At 45.0% G+C, this 23,144-nt stretch overlaps 1 long non-coding RNA gene across 1 annotated transcript; it reads right to left on the bottom strand.

Moving 5' to 3' along the window:
- Nucleotides 1–12,995: 12,995 nt before the first annotated feature.
- LOC111853800 (uncharacterized) lies at nucleotides 12,996–22,759 on the bottom strand. The gene is made up of 2 exons (XR_002840519.2): nucleotides 22,687–22,759; nucleotides 12,996–13,421 (listed from the first exon to the last, which is right to left on the bottom strand). It is a non-coding gene; the product is annotated as an uncharacterized lncRNA (long non-coding RNA).
- Between the last annotated feature and the right edge of the window lie 385 nt (nucleotides 22,760–23,144).

Below are 23,144 nucleotides of genomic sequence, written 5' to 3'. Positions count from 1 at the left end.
CTCGTTAACCTCGTGTGGGATCCCCATGTGATCAGCTGTTTCTGGTTGTTGTCAGTTTGTTTCCCCAGTCCGGTCATTGGGTGCGTTCGACTTGCTTACAGCGCTGGCTTAAAGCAACGCATTCTGATCCTGACACAATGCATTACGGTTAGATGCATTGCGAACTGTCACCCGGCTGCACAAACTGGAACTGCCTCCATGACGACACACCTTTGCCCTTATTGGCTGAAGAGTTTAGTTACACGCATGACGTTTGTATCCCAGGCAGTTCCGATGCATAATCTGCTATTTCTCCCGAATATCACGTAAAGCAGTGAGAACTGGTTTTCAGTTAATTTCCCTGGTAAAATAAAGTTTAAATAAATGACATAAATGCTCTAATAGTACACGTAAGTTAGTGGTTTATTTATTGTTAGTTACTGTAATGTTGCGCTGCTTTATTTGGTTAATCATCCAGTCTGTGAAGAAGGCATTCAAGTAAGAATTGCATTGTAGTATGACTCATTTCCTGGCGCGTACAATTTATATTAGGTCAGCGTTCACGGTTCGATTTCTGATATTCAGTTCAAGTTCTAGGTCAAACTGGTTTGTTCGACTTTCAAGAAATTCTAGTTCTAGTGAGTTCGAGAACAGAGGTTCCACAGACCGCCTAAACCAAGACAAAGTCGAGACGATACCAAGACCGAGACCGAAAAAATTGACTCCCTTAACTTTTGTGTGCTGTTGAGGACTGACATGATGGGTACTGACTGGTCCCAAAGTCATCTGAAAAAACAGCTAACACATCCAACAACTGTCTAAAGAATGGGAAATATGTAACTGATTTCAATTATACTTAATTTGTAGATTAAATTGTAACATCAAATTGAAAATACACAATTATAAACTTGAAAATTGCATCATGTCCCATTGTAGTAGTACTAGCCAAATGACACTTGTATGATATCAACTTCCCTGAAATGGATTAGGCCTGTTAAGTCAAGACAACGTGATATGCAGATGTTATTTAAAAGTCAATGGTCACATTTATTTAGTCAAACTACACCATTTTAAGTAAAATACTGTAATCAAACAATATAAAGACATGCGCACACGTCACATGAATCAAATGCAAACTACAAATACTATATACCAATACAAACTGCGCATCAAAGTGTGCATTAATAAGAATAAGGACAAGTGCTTAAAAGATTCTGACATCTTGATGTCTGCAGTGGCATGTGACATTTAACTAACATTTAACTAGCGCTACACTTATTTTGCACGTATAACGCTATTTTGATTGGATGAGTGCTAATGTCTGAATCACAACAAAATGCATGTATGTCATTCATGGATGCATTTGAAAGGCGCGAAAGGCGAAATAATAATAATGTTGCATTATCGAACGTTACGTTGTGTGTCATGGATACTTTTCGCTCCAAATCTCCTAACCACTATGTCGATCTGAGACAGCAAGACCAAGACAGTGAGACCAAGACAAGACCGAGGGATCTGAGACTGTGACAAGACCAAGACCAAAGACCGTCGAGACTGTGACAAGACCAAGACCACGTAAAAGTGGTCTCGAGACCGGTCTCGAGACATCCAACTCTAATATATATTAGTGCTGTCAAACGATTAAAATTTTTAATCAGATTAATCACAGGGTTTCTGTGGATTAATTTCAATTAATCACGATTAAATATCATTCATTTTTAATCTATATTAATCGCATTTCAAAGGCAAGATTTTTTGCTTAGCCGGACAACTTGTCGGATTTAAGGTACCTCAGTTTAAATGGTCTTTATCTTCGTTCACTTACAATTAGCCCGAACTACCGTAAATGTGACAAATAATCCAATCATGAAATCCAATTCTAGCCTGGTTAATTGCCATTGTTAACAATATCAGTCGATAACACATTACGCGCGCTGCTGTACGAATAAAACTCCGTAGCAACACGTCCACAAATAAGTTGGACGGTACAGTGTGTGCAACCGATTTAATAAGCCACAAATGAGAAGTAGTGCTTAAACAGTACAAAACTACAACTTTCGCTTCTGTTAATAAAAGGCTCAGCCATCTTGGACTTGGGATCCTCTGTGCTGCTCCGGGATCTCCTAGAAATGGGAGCACACATGTCGTCACTTCCGGCTTCAAAACTCGGAATCCGACTCGGAATACGAGTTCCCAGGGCAAATGGAACGCACGAAAATTGCCCGAAATGGGTTGACAGAGACATTTCAGGAATTTTGAGTCATTCTGTGCTGCAGATGGGTTAATTGCGTGAAAAATTTAAATCAGATTAATCATGATGATGGATTAATCTGCGTTAACCCGTTAATTTTGACAGCCCTAATATATATACACACACACATATATATATATACTAGGGGTGCAACGGTACAGGTATCCCACGGTACGGTATGTACCTCGGTATTTGGGCCACGGTTTCGGTTCGGTTTAAATACAACACTACAAATAACACAAGAAAACAAATAATAAACTGCCTCTTATTTATGTATAAAATATCTATACATGTATAAAATTCAAACTTACAAAATGTAAACAAAAACACTTTAAAAAATGTTAAAGTGCCTCTTAAAGTGCTCTAAACACTCTATATTCCACTCGAGGCTCTGTGCTTGAGCCAAATCGTTTTCGATGGCTTTGCGCGCTTTGTCATAGAGGTCGGGAATTATAACGTCGCTGAAATGTGTACGGCAGGGCACAACATAACGTGGGTCAAGCGTTTTAATTAAGTGGCGAAACCCCGCATCTTCGACAACAGAAAAGGGTTGCAAATCTTTAGCAATGAACGTTCCCACTGCACGGGTTATTTCCTTATGTTTATCGGATGTAGCAGGGTATGTCTGTTGAAAAGCTTTTTCGATAGACACTTGTTTACCTGCAGTTACCTTTTCGTCTGTCCTCCGTTCAGGAACCGTTATATCAGCATGACTACACTTGAGATGCTTAGCCATATTGCTCGTGTTTCCATTAGCGTATGGGGCACGTGTTAGGCAATGTTTACAAACAGTGACATTTCTATTAACTGTTTTGACTCCCTGGTCGTTGTATTCTACAGCGAACCCGAAAAAAATCCATACTGGACATCTGTACGAAGCCGGTGCTTCTTCAAACTTCTGCCTCTCAACTGTTCCGCTAGTGCTGGCCATACTTGTTTGTTTTTGTTTTTTTCTGCGTCTGCGTACCGAGCTGCGAGCTCAGCTCCAGTTACGTCAGTGTGAGAGGGCGAGTGGGTGGAGCCACAACAGTGATTGGACACTAACTCACGGTGGAGGGCTTTCGCTCATTGGCGCTTACTGTTTAACTGGAGCCTGATAAGCATTAATCGCCATTTTCAAAAGGAAGTGCAAAAACGAAATACCGCGGTACACAAGGGCGTACCGGACCGTGCAGCGCGTACCGAACGGTCCGGTATTTTACCGAGTACCGTTGCATCCCTAATATATACATATACATACATACATATTCATCTTTGATATATATGGAATGACAGCCGATATATATACAATGAAACCCGATATATATATACAATGAAACCCGGAATATGTGGAATGAAAGCCGATATATATGCAATGAAACCCAATATATATGGAATGAAAGCTAATGGAATTGCCACTGGCGAACAGATCGAGTGAACGCTGAAAACTGCCTTAAAAGTTTTTTATTTTTTTTATTATCCTTAGCGTTTATATGATGAACAATTTCTCTCTTTACACAGAATGTGTGTATAATTTCTATTTTGAAGAACTGCTCTTTGTACACTACAAGCTAAGACGATATTGAACGAAAAGTATGATATATATACAATGAACGTGAAATTACAGATAGGCACTGCTTTGGTCAACTTTGTTGGGTCTTCCACTACTAAGCGCGCAATGAGGGGGGCGTGTCACTGGGATGCCAGAAGTCTAAACATGGCAGAAAGAGCGCGAGCTCTAGTGTCTTTTAAACAATGAAGGTTTTATAGAAACTGTTGTAAATGCATACAGTAACAGCACTGCTGCAGGTCCTAATGCAGTCATGTATATGTGTATATATGTACGTGTATATGTAGCCTATATATATTTTACATGCCATCAGTAAATGACTATGTAGATAGGTTCGCATCCCACAAAACTCTGCTGTCTAACCCCACGCCATTACTATTTCTTGTTTTTAGGGGCACTGACCGTGAGCAGATCCAGTGCGGACAGAAGGGGAGTTTGGGTTCATGTGCTGAGTCTCCAGGAAGCCTCTCCCCTCTGTCACACCCAAAGGCTGTTTCCAGGAAAGGAAACGCCCAACACAGTGATGGCTGTTTGGTTCAGCGCTGTTTCTACCAAACAGTACCGGAAGGACACTGACACGCATGTGTGCAGACACAGAAACACAGAGACGCAGAGACAAACACACACTCTCTCTCTCCGAGACACACACACACACACACTCTCTCTCTCTCCGAGACACACACACACACACACACACACACACACTCTCTCTCCGAGACACACACACACACACACTCTCTCTCTCCGAGACACACACATACACACTCTCTCTCTCTCCGAGATACACACACACACACACACACACACACACTCTCTCTCCGAGACACACACACACACACACTCTCTCTCTCCGAGACACACACATACACACTCTCTCTCTCTCCGAGATACACACACACACACACACACACACACACACACTCTCACTCTCTCTCCGAGACACACACACACACTCTCTCTCTTCGAGACACACACACACACACTCTCCGAGACACACAGAGACACACACACACACTCTCTTTCTCTCAGAGACACACACAGACACACACACACACTCTCTCCGAGACACACACAGACACACACACACACTCTCTCTCCGAGACACACACACACACACACACTCTATCTATCTCCGAGACACACACACACATACACACACACACACACTCTCTCTCTCCGAGACACACACACACACTCTCTCCGAGACACACAGAGACACACACACACTCTCTGAGACACACACACTCTATTTCTCTCTGAGACACACACACACACTCTCTCCGAGACACACACACACACCCACACACACACTCTATCTCCGAGACACACACACACACACTCTCCGAGACACACACACACACACACTCTCCGAGACACACACACACACACACTCTCTCTCTCCGAGACACACACACACACTCTCTCTCCGAGACACACACACACACTCTCTCTCCGAGACACACACACACACACACTCTCTCTCTCTCTCTCCGAGACACACACACACACTCTCCGAGACACACACACTCGCCGAGACACACACACACACTCTCTCTCTCTCTCTCCGAGACACACACTACGTGTGACCTCTCATGGCCCATTCAAAACAACAGGCTACTGCTGCACACAATCAGAGTAAATTACCATGATTTACTGCTCCTGCTCCTAGCGGGAAAGAATTGACCACAGTGCTCCAGCAAAACCAGTTAACTGTGTCCTGACTAGGGGACCGCAATTATCACCAGGAACAAGGGTCCCCTTCATGGCGGCCGGGGGAGCAGTGATACATCCGCGTGGCGTGTGACGTGTCACCGTGCCGTCCCTTGGAAGGCCTTTCAGTAGGTGACCGTTTGACCACTCTGCCAACATGAATCATAGCCAGAATCAGTCGACTCTAATCTGACACGCAGGGGAGTCAAAGATAGGAAAGTTCTCATCGCAGGCTTAGTCAGATTAATCATTTTGAATAAGCCACCATCCGCTGGGCCCTACAAAGCAATGCGGTCAAACGGTCGAACTCGTCTTTCACATGGCAGCAAGCCAAAAAGAACCCAGGAAAAGCAGGTGGCGGGCTGGCATGTTCGCCACCGGGGACGAGCGCATTTGCCCGCCATTTAAACCACCCTGAACACAGGCAAACAAGCACCACAACAAGCAGGATGTCACAGCGACCAACGGCTTTTTATTCATGATTAATTCAATTACAGGATAGGATTAAAAACGGGCAGAAACAGGGTTAGCACACCGCTGCAGTAACTTATGTAGTCTCAGTCACATCTCAAAGTACATTTTTATCTAGATTTTTTTACTGCAGTCAGTATAGTGTACATTACCTAACATGCGCATGAAAAAAAACATCCACAGACAGTACAGAGTCACCAGGAACAGCAACAGTGGGAGCAAAGATCCTATTGTACAAAATGAAATGTATTTTCCCTTTCATAATTAGGTACAGCATTTTCACCTCTTAGGCTAACAAAGCAGTGTCTTTGTTTAGCTCCAGATGTTGCAGTCTTCCCCTGCTCCCACAATGCACTGTGGCCACAGCCTGTCAGGTCAGCGCGAGCATTAGCATTACGCTAGTCAGGTCAGCATGACCATCGCCTGGGAGCCGGGCAGGCAAAGCAAGCCAAGCGCTACGAGGACGGCTGTCGCCAATTAGCGCACACTGCTGCCTGGGTGGCACCCCCGTAATGGCGGGAAACCACATCATGTCCAATCAGGAAGAGGCTAGAGACCACCCTGCCCCAGCAAGGGGCTAATATCCCACTCTAAGTATCGCAGATTACATGCAGTAGGTAGGCGTGAACACTGACACAGATATTTATGCTTTTTTTCTACCTGGCAAAAATAATATTTTTAAAGTTCTATAAAATTGAAAAATGTACTTTTTAGTTATGCTCACAGTGTAGTGTGTTAATCCCACAATAACCACTCAGTGATAAAGGAAGGTGCGCATAACTATTTTAAGCAAAAAATGTAATATATTTACAGGTTTCTCCTGCTACCGGAAAATAGAGCGTTTCTATAATCTTTTGTAAGCCAAAATGGTGCAAAGCGAAGAAGCAGTTACCATTAATTTAGAGAACTGTGCAAAAGTCTTGGGCAGCTATAGAAAATTCTGTAAATGATCTTGGTGTTGGTGTAAAACTAATGTTATGCCTGTCAAAGTGTGTCGGCTTAGACATTTCAAACTTTCTGCAGTGTTTGCAGCGACCATCCAGTACATCCATATAATTTTGACTTGACCACTAGCACAGCTTGTACAGCTAATCAATATCTCATTGACTATTTCAAGTAATTAAATTAACTAAGTGAGCTGATGGTGAAATTTAATAAATACATGGAATGACTGAGGTGCCCCTGAGGAGAGGTTTGGGAACCAAGGTGGTGTTTGTCTAGCCGTCCAACAAGGTATCAGTAAGTTTTTGGAGAACTGAAGAATTTTTTTTACTATTTTTAGTTGTGTAACTCTTAATTTGCATATGTTCTGATGTTAGTGTTTTTTTTGTTCTGAGCAGAAGTACACTTAATACCCAGAAAAATAGCTTTAAACATTTAAACTTTTGCACAGTACTGTATATAGGAAATTTTTTTTTTAGGGCTCTCAGATCGAAAAAAATAGTCATATCAAAGAATATATATAACCTAAAACAACAGCAACAAAGAGTAAAAGCAAGAATGATACGATAACGTAGAAATAATGCCGATACAGCGTAGTTTACCAGAATCAAGTCATACATCGCTTAGCGACAGGTATACGTTCTGAGACATGTATTGTTAAGCAATTTCACCATGGTGAGAACATCATAGAGTCTCCTTTCACAAACCTAAATGGTACAGGGGATTGTATATCTTGCCCTGCGATGGGCTGGCCCCCCATCCAGAGCTGTTCCCTGCCTCATGCCCATTGCTTCCGGGATGAGCTCCGGACCCCCCACGACCCAGTAGGATAAGGGGTTCGACAATGGATGGCTGGATGGATTGTATATCTACAGCCACGGAAAAATTAAGAGAACGCAGCACAATTTTTTGTTTCAATCATTTCTCAGTGTATGCCTTGCGTCTGTGAATAACAATTTTTTTGTTGTTATTTTTTTTACAAACTGCAGCCTGGTTCTTCTGTTTCTCATCAATGAACTACTTCTTCCATGCTTTATTGGACTTCAGTCCTGCTTCTACGAGCCTGATGTACACTGTCCTAGCAGTGCACTTCACACCTACACTTAATGTTTCCCATTCCTTTTGAAGGTCACTTGACGTCATTGTCCGATTCATGAGAAACTGTCACATAAGTTGATGGTCATCTCTGGCATTAGTATACCCCTTCTGCCCTTTACCTGGCTGGTTTCTGATCATTCCCAGTGTCTCCTGCTTCACCATATTCTTGTGTACTGCTGTCTAAGAATTTTTAACCTGAAAGCAACATGCTGCTCAGCGTAGCCTTCTGCCAGCAGAACCAGGATTTAAAAATGCAGATTTGTTTAAAAACAGAGTGGTCTCTTAATTCTTTCCATGTCTATATATCTGGCTCGCTGATAAACAAATGCTAAATGCTATTTTTGCTTTACTCCTTTTTTTGTAAAAGCAAAAATCCTCTTTGGATTTCTCCTGGTTAAGGAAAACAGGTACTCATGTAGGTCTACCATAGAAGCGAAGGGGCGTAAACCAAACGTTTGCAAAGCAGAGGATACCTGTACTTACTGTAGAAGGTCACCCCCTTCTGGTGGCCACCGCTGTGACGTTGAACGTTTAATTAGTGGGCGGCTCCTGGGGAGAACCATATATATATTGGAAGGTTCCCACCCGGATTTGTATCTTTATTTGGCTTTGCCCTTTCTGAGAATTTGGTATCTGAACCGGTAAGGTGTTCTATCGTTTCAAACGGCTGCTACATTGTTGGGCGTCCTACTCGAGCATCGAGCAGGAGGTGTGTTCTTTTATCGGGCTGGTTTTACCAAAGGTCGGTTACGTGTTGGCTAATGGGTTTTTGGTTTTAGTGTCTGAGCTTGGGTTTTTCAGCCCTTATCTCCTCCATTGCTGAAAACCTGGTTTTGCCAACTGGTTATTTGGAGTGCAAACAATGAATGTATGATAGCTTTCATTCACCAGAAGGAAAACAATAGTCAGTGTTACTCTGAGGCAAGGTAGGCTAGGTTTTGGTATTTTAATAATTTCTAAATTGATTTGTTTCAACATCCATCCATCTTCTTCCGCTTATCCGAGGGTCGGATCGCGGGGGCAGCAGTCTCAGCAGGGAAACCCAGACTTCCCTCTCCCCGGCTACTTCTTCCAGCTCCTTCGGGGGAATCTCGAGGCGTTCCCAGACCAGCCGAGAGACATAGTCCCTCCAGCATGTCCTGGGTCTTCCCCGGGGCCTCCTCCCAGTGGGACATGCCCGGAACACCGCACCAGGAAGGCGTCCAGGAGGCATCTTAAGCAGATGCCCGAGCCACCTCATCTGGCTCCTCTCAATGTGGAGGAGCAGCGGCTCTACTGAGTCCCTCCCGAATGACCGAGCTCCTCACCCTCTCTCTAAAGGAAAGCCCAGCCACCCTGCAGAAGTAACTCATTTCTGCCACTTACACTCGCGATCTCGTTCTTTCGTTCACTACCCACAGCTCGTGACCATAGGTGAGGGTAGGGACGTAGATCGATTGGTAAACTGAGAGCTTTGCCTTTTGGCTCAGCTTCTTCTTCACCATGACAGACTGATGCAGCGCCCGCATGACTGCTGACGCCGCACCGATCCGCCTGTCGATCTCCCGCTCCATCGTCCCCTCACTCGTGAACAAGACCCCGAGATACTTAAACTCCTCCACTTGGGGAAGGACCTCCTCCCCGACCCGGAGAGAGCACTCCACCCTTCTCCGCCTGAGGACCATGGTCTCGGATTTGGAGGTGCTGATTCTCATCCCAGCCGCTTCACACTCAGCTGCGAACTGCTCCAGTGAGAGCCGAAGGTCACGGTCCGATGAAGCCAACAGAACCACATCATCTGCAAAAAGCAGAGACCTAATCCTGAGGTCACCAAACCGGACACCCTCAACGGCCTGGCTGCACCTAGAAATTCTGTCCCTAAAAGCTATGAAAAGAATCGGTGAAAAAGGGCAGCCCTGACGGAGTCCAACCCTCACCGGAAATGTTTTAACATTACTAATGAATATTTTTTAGTTTCCTGTAGGGAGGCCGGTGTGGTGTTTTCGCCTGTTGTGCAAGCGATCAAACCTTTCCTCAAGTTCACCGCTATTGCCTTTCTGTGGTGTTTTGCTTATTTTACCGACCGGTTGTTGCGGTTACTTTTTTATCAACTATTGTTTTTCTTTAACGGTTTTATTTGTTTTTGTTTTTTTGAATTTCTTTTCATGTTTGTGAATTGTTTTGTTTCCTTGGGAGGAACAATTTGGGGAGGGGGCTGTGTGTTGGGTAGTTGGGCCCACTGGTCTTTTTGCGTATAACACTCGGAGTGGTGTGGAGTGTGTCCTGTTCATGTGCTGTGTAGTGGTGGGGGCTCTTCTTCTCTGTCCCTGTGTTAAATCAAACTCTGTCCCTTGCCTTAGTTTGCCAGACATATTGTAGGACCAGTAGGATTCATAAGAAGTGTGTTTTATTGGAATCACGTCCCTGCCTTCTTCGTGTGGACGAACCGGTGTGCCTTGGTCTTAAGCGGATTATCAATTAGAGATTCCTTAGGGTGAAAGTCCCTCAGGTGGCATAGTCGAACATCATTCCCCTTTCCATGCTCGTTCCGCCACATTACATTTATAGAAGGCGATGGTGTACGGCATGCATTTATTATCGACCCATCAGTGAGACTTGGATTAATGTCACACCTTGGGCAGACACCCTAACCCCCCCTCAGTTTCCCCGAGTGCTGGGAATTGTGGGAAAGGTGAGGAACAGGGGCCGGCGTGCCCAGAAACGTTACCCACGGTGCTGTCATTTCCAGCCCCGTTTCTAGTGCAGGGAACAGGTTTATTGAAAATGCCCCAGAGATCTGCCTGGCCAGATAAAGACGAAAAGAAGCGACCTAATTCTGAGGCGCCCCCTTAGTGGGGGCCTCGTTACGAAAGTGGACCACGGGCTCCAGCCAGAACCAGGGGAAGCACAGTAAATTCCCCCCCAGATGTAACCATTCCTCTCCCCTTTCTGGGGGCAATGAGGGGTCCTATGGAACAAACGTCCAGCCCCCCCCCCCCCAAACTCTTAGCCTTGGTTCATTCCCTCTGACACCACTTTAACCCTTGACTGCCAAGCCGCCAGCCCAGTTCTGGGGTTCCTGGGTGTCCTTCTTACAAGACGAGCTGCTCTTAGGCGTGAATCTTTGGACCCACGTAGTAGTGGACAAACTTCCATTACGGCCCCCTTATTTACCGTGAATGACCTGGAATGATTTCATTTACAAAGCGCAGTGTTGTATCTGAGGGCTACCCCTGCCATGAGATCCACAGAAAACAGCCATGAAGTGACTAACGCTGGAGTGAGCAGACCCAGATCCAGCACAAACAAGGAGGAAACCTCCCGCTCTAATTACCATCTGCGCACACACGCGTCAGCGCCACCAGCCAATCACCACGTACATTCATACACAGGTCAGGGCGACTGACCAATCACCAACTATATACAGACACAGGTCAGGGCAACAGACCATTGACTGCCTAATCACAGCGTGGTCTCTCTCCAACGACTACCTTTTCACACTGCAGTTTCTAAAGTGATATTTACACACACCAAGGTCACAGATTCAGTCTGTCTTTTACATGGCTTGGCCTTTTCAGAGCCGTTCCCTCCTGAGCTGCGTGTACCAGAAGAGGGTGTGTTAGAAGAGTCTGCACATTTTAAAGCATGTTGGAACAGACCAAAGCCCAGCAGAAAAAGAAACAAAGTCTGTCAAAGCCAGCAAAAGTAGGAAATGCCTGCAAAACTGACCTGACTATTCACTTACTGTAACCACATTAAAAACACCAATTTAAATTGGAATCTGCATATCTCAAGTAAATTTGACATAACATACAGCCAATATGGATCGGGTCACCACGCCTCCAGTATGGGGGATTCAGAGCAATACGGATCGGGCCACCACGCCTCCAGTATTGGGGATTCAGAGCAATACGGATCGGGCCACCACGCCTCCAGTATTGGGGATTCAGAGCAATACGGATCGGGCCACCACGCCTCCGGTATTGGGGATTCAGAGCAATACGGATCGGGCCACCACGCCTCCGGTATTGGGGATTCAGAGCAATACGGATCGGGCCACCACGCCTCCAGTATTGGGGATTCAGAGCAATACGGATCGGGCCACCACGCCTCCGATATTGGGGATTCAGAGCAATACGGATCGGGCCACCACGCCTCCAGTATTGGGGATTCAGAGCAATACGGATCGGGCCACCACGCCTCCGGTATTGGGGATTCAGAGCAATACGGATCGGGCCACCACGCCTCCGGTATGGGGAATTACGAGCAATATGGATCGGTCACCACGCCTTCGATATGAGGACCCCAGCCCCATGGGTTGGTCTGGCTTCTGTGGAGTGAAATCTTGTCTTCCCCTGCATCTGTGCCCTCCTCTGCTGCCCCAGAGTGTCCACATTACCCCACCCCCACTTATGCATGGTTGTGCTGAAAGGAAACTGAGGTCCACCAGCCTCTTTGCCACTCATTATACTCACACAGAGGCTGGGCTCTGCCCTTCCGTTGTTGCACAGTCCCCCGGCCGTCCGACACAGCATGGTGATTTAAGGTTACCCACAATTAGAGTTTTCCTATAGCCAGCTCGTTCTCCACTTAGTTCCCACCACACCACACTATCAATACCGACGGTCAGCTCTTATTCCATGGTGACCAGAAACACCAGGGCAACACCTCAGCTGGTCGCAGCCCTGCACACACCCCCAATGCTGTACCATGATGGAGGAATGGAGATTACAATCCCTATTCATTATAACTGATTCCACATAAAAGCTCTGCCCCTGATGCAAATTCTCTTACCGCCCTCGGCACGTTTTAAGGGACCAGGGCACTCGGAGGATCAGGGTGTCTCTGGGAGTCGAACCCTGACTACGTCCTCAGGGAAATCCCAGTGCGCGTGATCCCCCGGGTCACGGACTCAGCTGCTGCCAGGGACGATCCATGTTTAGCAGCCTTACGAAACTGCCAAGCATTGTGGGCAATTTTTCGATGCCTCGCTGACCCACTCACTGCCAGCTAGGGAGAGTAAGTCAGGAATCATTTACTGTACATCAACATGAAAAACAAGACATGAAATACTTAAGACACAAATTTAAACAAGAGGGACAACAGGAAAAATAAAAGCAAACGCAGGTATCAGCGATGGCGCAGTGCTGCCATCTACTGACCAAAGTGCTGCACTGGCATATCTGCTGTATGGTCACTATAATCAGGTGCCCTATATTGTAGAGCTTCATTGGTGGAAATCAGATCCAATGCAGACATGGAGCCGTCTGTTTGAGTACAAGGAATGTGTCAGCGTCACAGACGGGGACTTGGATTGAGGGAGCCGGGTTGGATGGTTGGCATCGACAGCAGCAGAGGCCGCTGCTCCTTCTGCACGGCTGGATCGGAGTATGTTTCTGCTGGGAAAGCACTGTATATGGGAGGGGCATCAGGCCACACCCACTGGGATGAGAGGGGACATCAAGCAGGGCAGGTGATGGTCAGGGTTGGCGATCATCTTAACACTTACGACAATAAAACATATGAACAGACTAATGTCTAAACAGTTAGCAAGTAAAATTCACAGGGTGGCTAAAGTCAATGGACAAACAATTAACAATGGCATCATCGCCACAGTGTATAGAAAGGGAGGAATGTGAAAAACTTAGCGATATAACACAATTGCATGGTGTTACAGTTCACAGTGCCAACACATGGGGTGCAGTGCAACATATTTAGATTGCCAGACCTCACCAGAGGCTCACAGAGACAACTGCCAGACTAAACCAGATGATCACGGAGATATTGATAAATGGTGTCAGGTCAGTCTAGTGCAGTGTAAAAGCAGCTACCCCCTTAGAGAGCCAACTGGCTGCAATCTGCTTAAATCGCCCAGCTATGGACTGCAGCTCACAGCTTGCAGTTCACAGCTCTGTTAATTAGGAAGTAAAAGTCTAAGGGACTGTAACTTGTGCTAGAAGCCCCCTGGTGGTTTTGGGGACGAAATGCGGCAAGAAGACGAACGGAGCTGTAGGCACCCATGTGTAATACTAACAGGCAGCAAAGGCCCAAATGGAAACCATAGCCATAAGTGAGACTCCACTACCATGCTGGGATCACAGCACAGCTGATCAAGTCACAGAAACTGGCATTACATCCCCAAAACAAGGCATTCTCATTGGCCTGTGTGGCATCATGTGACGACTCCACATGCAACATGAACAGTTTTGCAAACATCCTCACAATCACCCACATTTCCTCGGTCGGTCTCTCTCCAGAGCTCGTTACCCATAGTGTATTTCATCCTCACGGGGTTACAGGCGTTCAGACGCATGCACTCCCGTCACTGACGGTCAGCACTCACCGTTCCTAAGCAACGGCAATCTCTGATGCAGAGGCGGGACCCTTCTGATCAGCTCACTGGTGGAACACTGACCTCAGACCAGTGTGATACAGGAAACTCTCTCTCTCTCTCTCTCTCTCTCTCTCTCTCTCTCGTCCTCATATTATTTCCTGCATCACAGTTCACTTCCCTTCTGATGAAGCTCGTCATCACGGTGCAAACCCAGCCTATTCAGACTAAGGCACATTGCACAGTCAAACAAGCCAGTGAAAACGCGAGCAGCCGCACTCGAAAGAGCTTCCGTAAAGGGAGGCAGAAAAAAAACACCTGCATTGTAACCTACTGAAAAGCTGTTTTTCATCTTCAGGAAATTAAACACTAACATAAAACCGCTGACCACGCTGACTTTTTTTCCCCCTTTAAAGCACACTTTCATCTGTGTTTCTGACAAGGCCAATGTTAGACTTCGCATTCCAAACCCGTGTTATTTTGATTTGAGGTCTGATTAAGATTTAAAACCTAATTAAGTTTTTTTTACAGGTATTTGTAGAAAAGGTACGGTATATTTAAATGATCTGAAAAAAATATGCATGCAGTTCATTTTACTTAGTATCTTATTATTTTAACCAAAAGCCCCAAATGTGATCATCTCATCTAAACACGCAAGTTTACCGGCAGCCATCTGAAGGGGGTGACCCTGGCGTCTCTCTGCTGATGTTTTCTGAGGATTGCAGTAAAGATTCTCAAATGACCCGGACATCGGGGGTGGGGGGGGGGGCATGCAGATGCAGAGCCATATCAGAGACGTGCGGTCGGCAAATGTCTGCCACTGGGACCCCGCGACTGCCAGCCTGCCCGCCTCAGAGCGCTAGCTTAACCTTGAGTGGGGGGGGGGGGGGGGGGGGGTTTGATGCAGTCGCTGAGGGTAGATTCCAGCTGCGCAGGCGCGTTATGCAACGAGCAGTGTGCGTACGAGCTCAGGCGCCGAGAGGAGCTCAGGCCGGCATGCGAGGGGAGGAGGCGCCCTGCAGCGAACGCCGGCCTCGTCGCAAATTTGTCATTTACACCATCACCATTAGCGTCTCATGGCGCTTTTTAACAAGCCCAGGGCTCATTTACACAGCCAGCATTTTTCTGACGCACAGCACCAGGCACAGTAATGCAGAGGCCTTGAATTAACAACTTCCTGCTCTCAACGACATGTTCATGACTCGAGCACCAGCAGCCAATCACTCCATGAAATAAAATACTCATTTACCGGACGGAATCACAGAGCCCCCGCACACTCAGCTATTCCGGGAACTTGGGCAAGGGTGTGACTACACTACCCCCCATGACCTGAACCCTTTTGACCTTTCACACCTTGTCAATTCAAAGTGAGGACATCAGATATGATGTTCAGAGGGACCTCTTGCTGTTGGAACAGCGAACAGCATCGCCTGAGCTGATCCCAGCTCTGATTATGAAAACTCCAGAATCTAAATTATGTAACAGCCCCCCCCCCCCCCCCCATCAGACAGACTTCCATCTGTGCTCTGGGCACACAACCCGCTGTTACAATAGAGCTTTCCAAACACTTTTGAGAGCTGCCAATCTCAGCATCATGCACCAATCACTGACGACTATGGAGAACAGGGCTGGGGCATGCACCTGGTCTGCACCAATCACAGCCGAAGGGATAGCAGGAGCCCCACCGCAGGGAGTACTGCTACACCAATCACAGCAGGGAAACGAAGAACAGCAATAGCGAGGGGGATCTTAGCTGCGCTCATTCATTCTGTTTCCTAACAACTCCAACAGACTGCAAAGACACGATTTGGGCTACAGTAATGGCACAGTAATCATTTTCTCTCCGTTTCAGCTGTGGTGTTTGTACCACTAGCAAGCTGCCAGCACAGACCACATGGGGAGGCTCAGCCAATCGGCAAGCAGTGCTATCAGCAGGCCTAAAAGCATCCTTTGGTAGACAGCCTACATAATGCCAATATGAGCGACATCTCACACAGCACAGAGCCAGTGAGAGCACGGTGCACACGGCTCATTTTGTCTCTGCCTTTTCTGTATCTCTCTTTAACCAAACAAACAAACGCTGCTCTGGTTTAGCTACATAACCAGATCAGACGTTTTATGGATTAACTGACAGATTGGGTTTAACAGCATCTGGCAGCACTGTCAAAAGCGGGATGTGGAGAAAACTCACCACCACCCCTGCCACAGTAACCATCTAGCAGTGCACCTCATGCAAATGCACAAGTCTTTGTTAGCGCCTTTAAATAAGATCCAAAATAAACAGTGTGAACATAGAAAAATCTTAATCAACCCTTCCATAAAATGAAGGCAATAAGCACACTGACAGCAGCTCTGTCTACCATTATCATAATAATCCCACGTACACAAAACAAGACTGCACAACACATACAGAGAATATTTACTTCAATTATATTTGCTTAAACACACATTATTACAAACATCGTCTAATTCAGGCTTATACAAGTAATAATAACAGCAATGTTCATTAATTACCCTAGATTGTGTAAAGTCTATTAAAAGCACATACTTGTACAGCAGAGTACGGCGTTGGGACAGCACATTCGTTACCTTGGTTACAGGTACTACAGAAGTTCCCGCGACCTTGGTAACTTCTACTCCCTAATAAAGCCCGTTAACTCTATTGTGAACCTACCAGACAGGACCACAGAGGACCATGACAGACACAAGTACTGCAGCTGAAATGGACAGGCTCAATCTGGTTCTAACCCCCCCCCCCCACACGGAGTAAAAGTCATTCTTGCTGCTTTACTACGCGGACCCTGGGTTCCCATCCTGACAAGCAGGTGGCGTCGTATACAGCCACATTTTCGCATCGCCTAAACTAAACCCAGGGGGCGGACCGGAAACGCATCTAATAAGTAATAAGCCAATGTAAACACCTCCAGCTATGCAGGTTATTATATTTAAATATTTCACAATACAAATTCAGAGAGAGTGTTCGCTGCTCAAAATCAACATTCAATTGGATGACTGGAAACGGTTTTTCCCCCCTTAAAACCAAAAGATATGATCATTGTAAAGCGATGCTTCTTGTATAAAGTCATTCTCCGTGGAATTGCGAAATACCTGTAACTCCATATACAGGATCAGCCCGGCTTGCGGCACTTTGGCAGTAAGGAAACTTCATCGAGCTAATCAAGAGCGCTGGTCATGCATCGTAACTACTGGCGACAAAACAAATACTCATATACTCTGGACGTAATAAAATTACACTGGGATTTACATTACAGCTTCGTTACCTATAACACAGTAGAAATAAAATAGAACGTCAAGCTAGAAAGACTGGCGGGTTTCCCGTGTCTAAATACAGAATATCAATAGATATTCTATAACATTTATCATGGAAGTAACCACCGCTAAGCCCGCTCGGTGAAATGATGACGGTCCTGAAATAACAGCGCAAGTTCCGAAAGCGCGTACGCCTCAGAGACGTCTCACTGCTGCGGTTCGGAAACATCGTCGCCGAAAAACTTTAACCAAGAAGCAAACAGCAGAGTAAATAAATTTACTCTCAGTATTAAAGCTGAACAGTAATTACAGGCACTAGAGAGCTACTTAACTGCTGACGTTTAACACCATCACTACAGCGGCCGCGCTTCGGGGCGCGTCTTGCTCCGGCGGCTGACCGTTTATATACCGCTTTAAAGTCAGACTTCATAAAATAAAAGAAAAGAAGTTCAGTGTGTACGTGCAGGATGTTTTTATTCTAAGCAGACGTCCGCCTACTTGAGCTTAGAAATTTTATGTGCGCAACATCGGCTGGAATGCGGACATTGGCAAAGCTCTGGTGTTAGGGGCATCTAGCAAATTATATAAAACCTCTTCGCAACTAAAACATGGCGCAATTGTTATTCCCAATCACACAGTCCCTTAGTTATGGCACCAAAGACCGTGTTCCTCTCTTCATCGGGATAGATCATTATAAAATTTACTAACCGCTCGACAGAGACATTTTATCAAGAGAGAAACACGTCTCAACAACGACAACTTGACATAACAATTACAAGACAATCGATCACATAATAAAAAGCACGCACTCTCCAGCTGCGACTCATACAGCTGGGACACTATAAATAACTTCACTTACGCTGACGGGCAGCGACTAGATTCCGCTTCCCAGTTCAGCGGAGATGAAGACGCACTTTCGCAGTGTTACTAAAGACGCAAAAGCAGGTGCAACCTCGCTCCGGGAACTGGATCCTGCTGGATCGAGGAGGAAACCGGTCAGGCATCTCGCTGGTTTTCGCCTTTTCCCAGCTCCAGCGCGTACGAAAAAGGATGTCGGTGGCAACTGCGTAGTTTCTCGGCGTTTTGCGCTCGGCATTTCTGCTCCTGCTAGTCGCATTACAGCGCGTCCATCATGTGACGGCGTGCGGCTCACTATGGAAACTTAAAGGGTCCTCCCACGTGACCCACTCTGGAGCCGCGGCCGCCGGTGCTGCGGAAGGTCCGAGACTGAGGGGGATGAGTCAGGGGGCGCGGTGCATTACATCTGTCACCCAGAAACCTCTATTATTTCATGTAACCTGTGGACACGGAGCGCTTTAGACATATATTCATCTACATACTGCCTAAGATGATAATTACTTCTCGCAGATTTCATCAAAATATTTGAGAGGATCGTAAATCAACCCAAACAGTGTGCGCCCGATTTTACTTTTGCTTATCTTATGTTCATAACTTTTACATGAGAGTTTGTTTTTAAATGATCATACGTGATCTTTAAGTAAACTCAGATGATAAGTAACAAACGGGAAAACGCTACTCTCCTAAGTTCACATTCTCATTTAAACGAGGGGCTGCCGGTAGATGACCAGCATTCCGGTTTTAGCTTCTGAGAACTTATTAGATCAAAAAGTATGATGTCAGTTGACCGGGGATGTAGTGATTCACGGCCATTATTTTATAAGGTCTTCAGTGACATAATGGTGATTACAGTAAATATAGTGACTCATTCCCTTTTACCAGATATTGAGCATTACAATAAACCTTTATCAGGAGAAAGAGGTTTTGCATCATGAAAATACAGATGTGATGTGGAATAAAGGTATATATACGTGCACATAAACAAATATAGGCCTATATATTGTGATATAGTATAAAACTGATAACACTGTAACGTAACATCACTTATTTTAAAATGTCATTAAAATAAGTGATAAGTAATCTAAATTTGTTTTTTTTTCTTCAAATAATACCACACTGCATCAAAACCGAGTAGTTATTGTATTATATTGCCAGGGGCACAGAAACTGGCGAGGACGCGAGGGACCCTCCTGTATTTAATTTGGATTCGTTTATTGCCGCGAAAATAGAACTTTGTATATGAATTATTGCTCCCCGTATCAAAGTCTACGCCATTGAATACTGCATTTGATTTTCATAAAATTAAAAATCATAATAATTCTACTTTTAAAGTTGTGGAAGCTCCTGATGGTTCAGAGGAGAGACGTTAATTGATTAATAAGCGAATAAGGAAATTGTCAAGAAAAGGAGTGGGCTTCCGATGCCATGCCGTTTGCCAGTGAAACTCTATCAGCAGATTCACTCTTTCATTGGCACTGAAACTCAGAAAATAAAAAGCTCAAACTCATATTGACGACAGAGAAAGAACATTAGTAGAGGTGAAGCACCAGCGCTGAGATAATTACTGTAATTTAACTTCAGCACTGAAATAACGACCAGCAAACATAGGTTGACGTAGGTAGGCTATACACTCGTACAAAAACACATAATTACATTTCTGCGTATTAATGTAAAGAAAGTTCACGAGAATAATATCACTCATTGTTTAAACAGGTATGATTCTTATTGCAGGTATAGCGGTATGCAATGTCCTAGATTCTCAACATAGAAAAAGAACAATTATAGAAGTATATGCGAGAAATAAACACGTATCGTTATGGCCACCTTGGGAAACTTCTTAAACGCGACTCCATTCTTAAACATTACGCTGGCATATACAAATTCCTAACCTGAAAGACGTAAAAATAACTTCATTAGTAAATGACACATTTTTATATCTGCTTTCCTATTGCGGAACAATGTAGCGTCATGGTGAGTGACTACATTGCCCATATTACAGGTTAGGAATTACTAATCGCTCGACGCACCTTATGACCTCATAAGGTTTCTTCCTTGCAGAGTCCCGCTTCAATCCCATCATGAGTTTCATTGTTGTCAGTTTAAGATTGTCTCTGTGATTCTGGGCACAGTGATGGTCACTTTAATAATGTGCCCATCACAGGGTCTTAATTTTCATCCATTCGTTTTCTGCTTTTACTACATGGGAATGCCTGGCGCCTATATTCCAAGCTGCATGTGTGTTGGGCAGAGCTTAGATGGGATTCCATTCGATTGCAGGGTACAGGCACGCAAACATTCCTACACGCAGTCACACGTTATGGGGCAAATCAGAAACGCCAGGTCACCTAACGGCATATCTTTGGATTGGAGGCGGAAACCAGTGCGTCTGGATGAAACCACGTGACTCTGGGAAACTCCACAAGCAGACAGAGTGCGGCTGGCATTCAAATCCCCAGCGCACAAGTTGTGAGCCGCTGCCTCACTAATTATTTTAATATTTTCCAATGCTACCATTATACTCACCAGGGGAAGCGGTTCGAAGAAGGATGGGTAGGTTGTACAACTAAATACCTGTAACAGTTAAGCACAGATAATTATAACTCTTTTTTATTCGTAGAATTCGTTTAGTTATGTAAATTAAAATGAGCCTCTTAATTCAAATAATTTTCAGAGCTATATTACACACACTTACATATCTAGCATTACTAGAGTATATATACACATATTACACCGTGCAAGCAGCCGTTATGATAAGTATTAAGCTTGACCACTTGGCCAAGCTTGACCTAGTGATTGCGCGTGACGCTGTCAACCTCGGAGGATGCACTTGTGTAAATGGCACCACAGCTCTTACTGTCGGTATCGGGTCTCTTCCGGAAACAGAGAGCTTCAGCGTGCAGCGATTCACCGACCGATAATGACAATCAGGGTGTAGTCTAAGAGCCCGCTGTAGTGAACCCTGCTCTGGCACACAATCATCATCAACAATCCCGTTGCTTCCCAGCAGACGCCTAATATAGATGAAAATTTATTTATTTATTTAAATGTCGTTACATGTCCGTCGTATTTTCCGTGCAACTGTCAATGCAATCATTTTAACTCAGAAAAAGTAGATACATTCCACATCTATAAAAATGCTAAATAACTTTTTGTACAACGTTCTCAGAGCTCAGTATATAACTTTTCATAGGAGATCAGTATGAATGATTAATTATTTAGTATTTTCTCATCGTCGATACTTATGACCGGGGCAGACATTTCCGTCTACGTAAAACGCCATTCTCATTCTCACAACCCCCTCGGGGAGGTCTGCTGCCCCAGAATCTAGTGAATCCATGAAAAACACATGATTCACGGCTCAGGGACCCCCCACCGACCGACCCAGCGCGGATTACATCCCTCCAACAAAAGACTTTTCTATGCAGGGCTGTGGGTAACAGACCGCGCCCGCAGATAATAGGGAGTCCCACTCTCGCACAAGTCCAGGCATGGGAGATCAACTTTACGAAAAGATGCCGAGAAACCATTTCCTTCTTTTATTCACACGCTCTATACAAGACGCGAAAGGACCGCTACTTATCTTCTAATGTTTCTATTGAATCTTTACTTGAAATGTCCTTTACAAAAAATCTTCCACAAAAATAACAGATATAATAATATAATTTATAGACTAATGATGTGTGCAAAGTGAATAAATATTTCGAATGCCACTGGGTCAGTTTTAGCGTTAACAAGCAGCCTAGAAGCACACTGCTGAAAGCAGGAAAATACATAGGACGCGGCCGCACAGCAGAAGGATAAATAGATGGGCATATCAGTAAAAAAGAAGAAACAAATCCTTGGCGTAAGCAGGTGTCAGAACAGTGCTGTCATTATTTGTCACGTTTGGATGGGATACGAATGACGTCATCACACCGTAATCAAAGATGCTTTTTGTCAGACCTCATCATTTTATGGTTATTGGTTGCGCCACCACCATCTGACTGATCGAAATGCACCGAGATATGGTGTTCCGCGCATGGATAATCTTAAGAAATGTATTGCACACTGCGACGCATTCCTGAAAACTTGGAAATTTCCAACCTCCTACTTAAAAAGTACTACGGAACAGCTGAACAGCATTGATTCGTAATGCAAATTTACGCAGGCGAATGCTAATTCTGCAAGCGCTGGATTCTTGCATAACACGGCAAAGTGCTATTGGAAATTAGCACGCAGTGAAAAATAATAATAATACAGGCATCCCACCTCTCCCGGCAGTTTCGGGAGTCTCCCGCAAATTGACTGTCGTTCCGCTATTAAGCAATGCAAACTCCCCCCAAATGTTACCACTGCTCTGCCCGCCTACCCTTAGTCGGGTATATATACACTCACCTAAAGGATAATTAGGAACACCTGTTCAATTTCTCATTAATGCAATTATCTAATCAACCAATCACATGGCAGTTGCTTCAATGCATTTAGGGGTGTGGTCCTGGTCAAGACAATCTCCTGAACTCCAAACTGAATGTCAGAATGGGAAAGAAAGGTGATTTAAGCAATTTTGAGCGTGGCATGGTTGTTGGTGCCAGACGGGCCGGTCTGAGTATCTCACAATCTGCTCAGTTACTGGGATTTTCACGCACAACCATTTCTAGGGTTTACAAAGAATGGTGTGCAAAGGGAAAAACATCCAGTATGCGGCAGTCCTGTGGGCGAAAATGCCT

The sequence above is a fragment of the Paramormyrops kingsleyae genome, chromosome 1, assembly GCF_048594095.1.
Source record: "Paramormyrops kingsleyae isolate MSU_618 chromosome 1, PKINGS_0.4, whole genome shotgun sequence".
In the NCBI taxonomy this organism is placed as follows: domain Eukaryota; kingdom Metazoa; phylum Chordata; class Actinopteri; order Osteoglossiformes; family Mormyridae; genus Paramormyrops; species Paramormyrops kingsleyae.
This window is presented reverse-complemented; position numbering and strand designations above follow the sequence as displayed.